This window comes from Canis lupus, chromosome 16 (genome assembly GCF_003254725.2).
Source record: "Canis lupus dingo isolate Sandy chromosome 16, ASM325472v2, whole genome shotgun sequence".
Lineage (NCBI taxonomy): Eukaryota > Metazoa > Chordata > Mammalia > Carnivora > Canidae > Canis > Canis lupus.
Genome location: NC_064258.1, coordinates 46,314,080 through 46,324,016, shown reverse-complemented (window position 1 = coordinate 46,324,016; position 9,937 = coordinate 46,314,080).

Below are 9,937 nucleotides of genomic sequence, written 5' to 3'. Positions count from 1 at the left end.
GGCATTCTACTGTTACAGCGACTTTAACCAATCAGGAACAAGCTTCCAGTAAAGATTCCTGATTGGTGGCGAGCAGAACAACTCAGGAGACCTTTAGTGTGATTGGAAAACTGCATTTATACTATTATGTGAAACTATTTTGGACAATAGATTGCTTCCTTAATAAGAATGAAGTGCAGAAAAGGGAGATAATTCAGTATATTAGGGAAAAGAAACCCACTGCAATATCTTTGTCATTTTGGAAGAGGTATTTAATTTTTTAAAAAGTCAATTTCTTGAATTGTGTGGACTGACTATAGGTAATTTGAACTAGAGGATTTCCAAATGTCTGTTGCTAGATATATAAAATTTTTTGATTATATGATTCCAAAAAACTTTTGTTTATGTTAGGGTAAAAGTCTCCAATGAGCTTTGAGGTGAAGCAATAATAGGTAAATCATTTAGACAGAACCCAATTCAGATAGGATGATACAGATAGCATTGTCAATTTACTGAGAAACTGGTTATAGAAGTTTTTATTTTACTGAAGACATTAACCTGTGTGCTATCATATCCAAGAGGGCTAAGAAAAAACTTGGCATATTCAGGAACAGCATCGGAAATGAAGCAAGTCAAAACACAATACCTCCTTTGAACTCATGTTGCTCTCTGTGGTTACAATGCTGCACCTGGTTTTTGTTGTAGCTTGAAAGAAGCATTGGAGAGAGTCTAGAAAACATAAGCAAAGATCGATTGAGCTCTTAAATGCCAGGTATTATTCTTTGTTCTAAGTGCTCAGGCAGTAGCTCCTCCAAAACTTTATGAAATAGGAGCTATTATAAGGCCCCTTTAACATATGGGGACACTGAGGGGGTTAAGTAACTTGCCTCAGGTTATAGCGCTAGGATGTGGGACAACTGGGACATCCCAGCACCTCTGCACCTCATCATTATTCTATACTGTTCTCCAAAAATTGAGAGTAATATGATTTTTCTAAATGGCAGGACTTCTGTTAGAGAATAAACCAAAATTTAGTACTTTTTAATTTTAGAAAATGAGATATAATAAGAATTTAGAAAGTATGAATTTATTTCTGTCAGATCTTGGGATTAGATATAAAATTATCATTCGAAACGACAACTTGCATAATATACTGGAAATTTAGAAAATTATCTAATAAAAATTATAGACATTAACTGATGATATAAAACCTGAAAGGAATCCACAATTTTAAAGGGAACTGTGGGTGTAGTGGACACTGATGGTGCCCTTCCCAGATCCTCTATACTAGTTAGCACCCAATTTCCAGCTGCTTTGTTAATTAAAAATGCCTCACAGCTGTTCCTTCTTGCCTGGTCCCCCTGCCAAACATGAGTCCCCTGACCCCTGACTCGTTCCCTCCTTCTTAGAGGCAGGTCACTGGCATGAGGGCTTGGAAGGCCAGTTCCTATTGAGAGACACAATTTGCCATGAGTCTTGAACATTCTGGCCCATCCTTGCTGGGTACCTCATGAACACAGGCCATGAATGCTTTTTACATGGGCCGTTTCTCAAGGTCGTTTGCAATGAGTTAACCTTTAGGGCTGGGGTAATATCTCCCCATAGATAAAGAATAGGCTTGTTTTTATAAGAAAGGACTGAATCCTTCCCCCTCTCCCAATTTGTAGTTCTGCTGTCTTATAATGCAGCCTACTGAATAAACAGGCATCCATCATGGGTCCTTTGTATGACCTCTGTGGGAAGTAGGGGTTAGCAGCGAACCAGCGTCAGCATCATGCTGACACTCTAGCTATTGCTCTTGCTGTGGGTGATAAGGTCATTGCTCTCTGACCCAAGAGTTTTGTGTGTTAAGCCAACATCCATGAAACAGGCCAGCTTGTCAGTTGTAAGTGGGGTAAATCCTCAGACCCTGCACAGTCCTTGTTACCCCTTTGCCTCAAGGTGAGATGAACTCAGATATGTTCTCCGTGAGGTCAGAATGAGGCCAGTTGCCATCTGAGCCCACATTCCTACTTAGCATTACCTCCTTGCTAGATTGTTCCTTTTTCATTTCCCTTCTCTGGAGAGTACCCCCCTCCCCGGCACATCACCTGAATAAAAATCCCTGGCTCAGAAGATGCTTCTAGGGAACCCGACCCAATACAACAGAGATGTACAGAGGAAGAGGTATTTTATTCCTATTTTTCTAAAGTTCTCATAATAAAGGATCACTTCCTTTCTAATGAATGTTAGACACAGTGTACTGTGGATGGTATGTACAGTTACAGTGTGTGAACTTTTTGATAAAATAATGCGTCATTGGTGAGAGGACTAAAATTAACCTAAGGATGAATAATAGCCTTATTGAAAATGCTGGATGACGGGAGGAGAGGAGGCTTTGACAGTAGGGGAAGTCTACAGAGACTGGAGATGTGAGTTACAGCCACTTCTCTAACAGCGAGCCAAGTCGTGCCAGACAGAACTGCAGGCCAGAGCTGCCTCCTGAAGACAAGATGAAGCTCAACGACCATTTCTTTAACAGTCAGGCGAGCTGGAACTCCTCCACGGTTATGCCCTGGCAGGGATTTGAATCAAAGTGGAAATAAAAAGAAATGATAAACGTGAAAAACCAGGGAAAAGAGGCAAGTGTCTATAACAGACTAGATTGTAGTACTACAAGTGAGAAATCATTAAGTAGGGCTAATTATAGTGCCAAAAGACTTAATTTTTAAAAATTTAAAACCTAAAAAATTGAATAGATAAAAAATAACTTTTGGATATATGTGTAAGGAATGAAGAAAAACAATACAATTAACATCCATTGCCTGTCATTTAATATTTAAAAATTACATTTCCTTTAAATCTCCTGTAGGCTCATTTTAGACTTCATCCTTCCTCCCACCTTCCACCTGCCTTACCCCAAAACACTCCCTATTCTCCCCTTAAGCTCCTTTTTCATGTTTCTTAGCTATTCATGTTTTTCTCTTCTGTTAAGTATCTGCCTTTGTGTTGTCTTGTGGAGTTGTAGTCGTCCTATGTCAGGCATGTCTCTTATAAATAGAATATATTTAGATTTGTTGATTCTTTTTTATACCCAGACTGATAATTTTTTATTATTACTGGTACATTTAGTTCTTTTACATTTATTTTAATCACTATTGAACTGGAATCATTTTGTAGTTTCAATCCATCTGCTTTATTCATGCTTCTTTTCCCTTTTATTGCCTGCTGTTGGGTTTATTGAAGTGACTAGGTATTTATTTTGCTTTGGGAATGTTGTACTTCCTGAGTCTTGGGTTGGTGTCTTTTAATAATTCTAAAAAATTCTCAGACATAATGTATTTGTGTTAGTTTCAGTTTCCTAAAGCTGTTTTACAAATTGCCACAAACTTTGTGGCTCAACAAAAATTTATTCTTCCATAGTTCTGGAGACCAGTCCAGGAGGAATGTGTTGTCAGGGAAATGGTCCCTTTGGTTCTAGGGAAGAAACCATCCCAAATTTCTTTTCTAGCTTCTGGTGGTTGCTGGCACTCTTTGGGGATCCTAGGCTTGTAAGCTGTGTCACTCCAATCTTTGCCTCTTTTTAAAAAAATATTCATTTGAAAGAGAGAGCATGTGCAAGAGAGTGAGTGAGTGAGCACAGGAGCAGAGAAAGAGGGAGAAGGAGAAGCAGGGCTTGATCCCAGGACTCCAGGATCATAACCTGAGCTGAAGGCAGATGCTTAACTGACTGAGCCACCCAAGCACTCCTCTGCCTCTGTCTTCACATGGCCTTCTCTATGTTTCTCCTCTGTCCCTGTGTGTCCTCTTATAAAGACACCAGCCACTGGATTTGGGGCCCACCCTAATCCAATATGACCTCAACTTCACTTGATTTTTCCATAAAGATCTTATTTTCAAATAAGATTACCTTCACAGCAATCAGGTTTTAAGACTTTGAATATATCTTTTTGGAGAACACAGTTCAACCCATTATATTCTTCAAATATGGCTTCTGCCCCATTCTCTCTTCTCTTTTTGGCATTCCAGAAATTAGACCTTCCTCCCATGTGTCTTATTCTGTTTTTCACATTTTCCATCTGGTTTATTTCTTTTTGCCACATTCTAAGTAATCTCTTCAGCACTCTCTCCCATTTTATTAATCCTTTCTTTAGCCACAACGAGTTTGCTGTTAATATTTAAAACTTTAATATTAAAATTTAAAAACTTTTTATTGAGGTGTAATATAAATACAGAAATGTATATGTAAGTTTACAGTTTGATGAATTTTCACTCAGATCAAGAAAGAGAAAATTAGCAGCACCCCAGAAGCCTCTCTAGCACTCCCTTGTAGTTACTACATAAACATAAATAAATGTAAATATTCCATAGGTGATTTTTGCATGCATACCATGGAAATGGTATTTTAGTAGTTGTTAGGCAGAGGATGCCTACGTGACCAGCTTCCAATAAAAACATTGGGTCCTGAGTCTGTAATGGGCTTCCTTACGCAGGAGCATTGCACATATGATCCTGCGTTATTTACTGCTGGAGAAAGGAGCACACTTATTTAAATTCTTTTAAAATGGAGGTACAACACTGAAGTTCCTGTCATACTAGATAAACAATGTTACTGGTACCCATGAAAATAGATTTAAATAAGTGTTCTGGGCAAAAAATGCAAATTCATTACTGTTCATTACTGTTGTGTAAGAGTCATTAAAAGAATAGTAGTGTTCATATATTAACTGGAAGCATAATCTGTACATATGGAAATTTAGAAAAGAGTTTTATAAATACTACTGAGATCTCGAGAGGCAATACTGAACCAGGCAGTGGACTTATGTTCTTTTTTTCCTTTATTACCCTTCCAGTTAGGTCTATTTGCTTATTTAAAACAAAAGTGCTTTTTTTCTATGCCCTTTCTTTTCATGCCTTGAAATGAGGGGGAAAAAATGTGGGAAAAGACAGGATGTCTTTTACTACCAGATAAGCACTGGGTGGGAGAGCCTAGTAGCTTTTTAATTTTTCTCCAATTTACCATGTCTTCTGTGAGCAAATAAACCAGTCCAGGAGAGATAGATTTGTTAATAATCTTGGTAATTACCTGGGATTCACATGCCTCACCTGTCTTGTTCCCACTGTGTGGAAACCTTTTTTGGCCAGTTAGGGCTACCAGGGCCTTTCCTGAGGGGATTCACTCAACATCAAAAGGTAAATGAGGGGGCCTGTTATAATGAGCTCTGGGTGTTATATGTAAGCGGTGAATCACTAAATATTAAACTACATGTTAACTAGAATTTAGATAAAAATTTGAAAAAATAGAATGCATTCTATTCAGCCACTCTCTTTATATTCCTTAAATGAAAGAGTTTGGTTAATTAAATAAGAATTGATGTAGAAATTAATAAAGAGTATACAATCATGCCATATACATTTTATCTTAGAACATGTAATGATTAGTAAGAACTTTCTAATCTTTTTATCTAGGGTCAGAAGCTATTTCCTCAAAAAGAGGTTGAAGGTTGAATGTGGGAATTTAGAGTTGTCTTTCATAAACTATAGGCATATGAATTCCATTTTGATTCTTTCAAATGAAGTAGGAGTTTAAAAATGCCCATGAACAGTTTGAATGTAGAGCTAGTTTTCATCTTTTACTGTTAATTTATCCTTATATACTTGGAAAGCATTTTTGAGACTTGATGATTTTGAAAGCACTGGGTTTAGTTTTCTTAGAAATCATAACTCTCACTGCTATTTTACATTGTATAATACTTAATATTATTAGATATTAAAATAATCTTTATAGGTGGTGGAAGGAAAATTTAAAGTGATGTAAGGCTAAGTAACTCAACATTCTAGAAACTGCCTGGTACGACCTCCTGGTGATCAATGCAATCCATGGGTTTTGCAGAGCAACTGAAGTATATTGGTCAATCAGAACAAAAAACTAAGACGTAACTGGTTTGGAATACTTTGTGAGATTTTTTTTTTTAATTTTTTAAAAAAATTTTATTTATTTATTCATGAGAGAGAGACACACACACACACACACAGAGGCAGAGACACAGGCAGTGAGAGAAGCAGGTTCCATGCAGGGAGCCCAATGTGGGACTCCATCCTGGGTCTCCAGGATCAGGCCCTGGGCTGAAGGCAGGCGCTAAACCACTGAGCTACCCAGGGATCCCACTTTGTGAGATTTTTTTGTTCCTTGTTTGATTAAAACTAGCTTCACAAGGTTTTAGGTATCTTCTGTCATTACTGTATTTGGAAAGAGAGTTACTTAAAATTGAAACTAAATATTTGTATGAAAACAAAAACTTAATAGCCCTGGTCTACAGAAAGGAATAGAATACATAATAGGTTAAGTTGCCGTAAGCCCTTTTCCTAAAATAAACTTTGTATTTTAGAATAACTTGAGATTTGCAGAAAATTGCAAAGATAGTACAGAGAATTGCCCCACTCAATTTTCACTTTTTTGTTTTTTTGCCAAATTTTTATTTGAATATAGTTGATCTTATGTTAGTTTCAGGTGTACCACTTAGTGATTCAACTTCACTCAATGTTCCGTTGAATGAGAGTTTTCTATGGACCTCTAAGGACTTTTCTTGCATTAAAGAAGCCGATCTTAGTAACTTCAAAGCTACCAATGATGGCCAAAATTCTTTAAAATTTAGTTATAAGAATGGGGTATCTGGAGTCAAAGGGTCTGAGTTCCAGCTCCACTTCTTTTTTTTTTTTTTTAAACATTTATTTTTATTTTTTTTATTTTATGATAGTCACAGAGAGAAAGAGAGAGGCAGAGACACAGGCAGAGGGAGAAGCAGGCTCCATGCACCGGGAGCCCGACGTGGGATTCGATCCTGGGTCTCCAGGATCGTGCCCTGGGCCAAAGGCAGGCGCCAAACCGCTGCGCCACCCAGGGATCCCTCCAGCTCCACTTCTTAATAATGACAGTACCTTAGAGAAGTTATTGAACCTCCCTAAGCCTCAATTTCCTTTCCTGTAACATGGAGATGGAGCAGATAATAATACCTATCTATATTAATCTTGGGGCATAGCAAGTACTCAATGTCAATTTATCAAAATAAACTGGAGGAGACATTTAATATAATTTCTTATTTATAAATCTTTATTTTACATCGCTGCTCTATGTGTATCATATTCTGCAACCAGACTAGATTACACATAGTTCTCTTATTTATTTTTTTCACCTAGTTCTCTTAACACTGGAAGGTATTTTATACTCCTTAGCAATACTCTTCCCTTCACGGACTACCTGGCAAACTTCTATTCACACTTCAAGACTCAGTTCACATTATCTTTCATTTATTTGGTCAGTCATCATCCAACATTTTTTTTTTTTTTAAACATTCACTCTAAATAGCATCCTCCTTCTGGAGATACATCTACCAGCAAATTAAACATAAATAGAATTAACACTGCTTAGAAGACTGCCCGTTGAATATGCATCTTAGATCATTTTCCTCTTTAGAAAATTTCCCACATGCTACATGTTCAGTAATAACTCCAGCTGCTTGCTCATAAGATAGTATTTCTTCCCCAAATGTAATACTTCTATTTTTGTGCTCCACCAGTTTTGTTGTTTTTAGAAAGCTTTTAGGCCCATTACTAAGAGTAAACCAGATACTTAGCTGAGACATAATTTTTCTGAAACATTTGAGCAATGGACAAGCAGGAAGTGATTAAAAGGAGAAAAGCTTTAACAACTACTCGCAAAATTCCCTTTCCTTGTGAAACTTACATATTTAACAAGAAGTCAACAGTAATTACCAGACTTAACACCTGCTGCATAGAATCTTGTTTTAAATAAATTTGTAATATGGAGGCAGATTCACTGCACCAATATCCCATTGCACATGTTAACTGCAATATACGCTTAGAATTCTAATAATTTCTCTGATAATATCTTGCATCATTTAAGAATTCCTAAAGATGAATTCTAAAATTCAGTTTCATCTGTGCAAACCTGAAAATTTCATTATATGCTTTTTAAAAAAGTGCTTACCTAACTGATACATAAAAGGGAAATTGGCCATGTGATCATGTGTTCTCACGTATCTCTGACATTCTGCAAATACCGTAAGTTTTTTGAATAGTTTCAACATAAAAAAAAAAAACCCTGAACACAAGCATGATTCTGTGTTTGAACCTAAATACACACACATACACTTATGTTCAGATATGCATACGAATAGGAATGTTGAAAACTACCCCTTGTACTTGAGGGCATGATCACTGGGTGTTATATGATGTTGGCAAATTGAAGTAAAAAAAAAAAAATGAGTGGGAAAAATCAGAGAGGGTGACAAACCATGAGAGACTCCTAACTCTAGGAAAGGAACAAGGGGTAGTGGAAGGGGAGGTGGGCGGGGGGTGGGGGTGACTGGGTGACGGGCACTGAGGGGGGCACTTGGCGGGATGAGCACTGGGTGTTATATGTTTGCAAATCGAATGCCAACAAAAAATATACATTAAAAAATAAAAAATAGATGACTAAGAAAAAAAAGAAAACTTGTTTCATGGCTTAATATGACATAAGCAAGATCCTGTAAGCAAAATTAGAACTAAAGGGCCAGTCACCCAGCTTGTCCCCTAAAAGCGTAATAATAGACACCCTCTCTTTATCAGTCCTGCTCTCAAAGGTATCAGGAGTCAGAAGTAAAGCACTGACGACGTTTAAATAAAGGTTGGAGCTTTTGGTTTTTTTTCGGCGGGATTAATCTGAAAAAAGCGTTTAGGCAAGGGCAGTGCAGGGGTGATGGATGCCGTGGACGCGGCGGCCTGAAGTGGTCCAGAAGCACTGGCTGGAGCAGACCAGCCGGGAGCTCCGGGGAGCCACTGCCCCGCCCGCGCTGTGCCCTCCGCGCCCCCCCCCCGGACCAGCCCCTTCGGTCACAGACGCCCGCGGCCCGGTCCTCCCCCCCGGGGGCTCCTGGGGCCCACAGGTCCCTTCCCAGGCGGCCGAGGGGCGCGCTTCCACCTGTCGCCAGGAGGGGACGCGGTACTAGGTCGGCTCATTTCTCCGGATTTCCCAACAGGGGCCCGGTGTCCCCGAAAGGGCCCGATTTGAAAAATCATTTAGTTTTTTGGGGGAGGGCGGGGGTGGTCGGAGCAGTCGCGGGGGGCAAACCCATCACCTCCGTTCACATTAGCCAACCTCCCCGCCCCTCGCCGCCCCACCCGGCAGCCCCCGCTTTGCTCCCTCCAAGCCCAGGGCGTCGGGGACACGGGGGGGAGGGGGGGCGGAGCGGTCCCGGGGTCAAGCCCATCCCCCCACCACGTTAGCCCCTCTCCCCTCCCCCCGTCCCCCAGCTCCCCCCCTCCAAGCCCAGGGCGTCGGGGACACGGGGGAGGGGGGGCCGAGCGGTCCCGGGGTCAAGCCCATCCCCCCACCACGTTAGCCCCTCTCCCCTCCCCCCGTCCCCCAGCTCCCCCCCCAGCTCCCCCCCTCCAAGCCCAGGGCGTCGGGGACAGGCGAGCGGTGGGGGGCGGGGGGAGATTTTGAACGTGACGCCAAAGCAGCTCTCCCTTCCTCGGGAGCCGGAGGGCGGGGGGCCCGGCGCCAGCTGCACGCTCGGCGGCTTCCCAAGGCGGCGCTGGCGCGGGGCTCTGGCTTCCTGGTTACGTGCGCGCCCGCGACTCCGGCTTCTCCGCGGGGACCAGAGGGCCGGGCCCGCTGCCGTGAGACGTGTCCAGCTCCGCGCGCCTCATGGCCGCCGCCCGACCCCGCCGCCCCGCGGCCTCGGCGGCGCACGCGCACGGGCGCCCCGCGGGGGTCACTCCGGGCCCCGCCCCGCGGTGGGCGGGGCTGCGCCTCCCGGCCGGCCAATCAGCGGGCGGCCCTGCGCCGGCCTCCCCCGCCGGCCTCCCCCGCCGGCCGGGCGGCGACACGTGCGGGTGTTTGCGTACGTGCGGCTCCCGCGGGGCGGGCAGGGCAGGGCTGGGCGCGCGGCGGGGCGCGGCGGGGCGCGGGCGG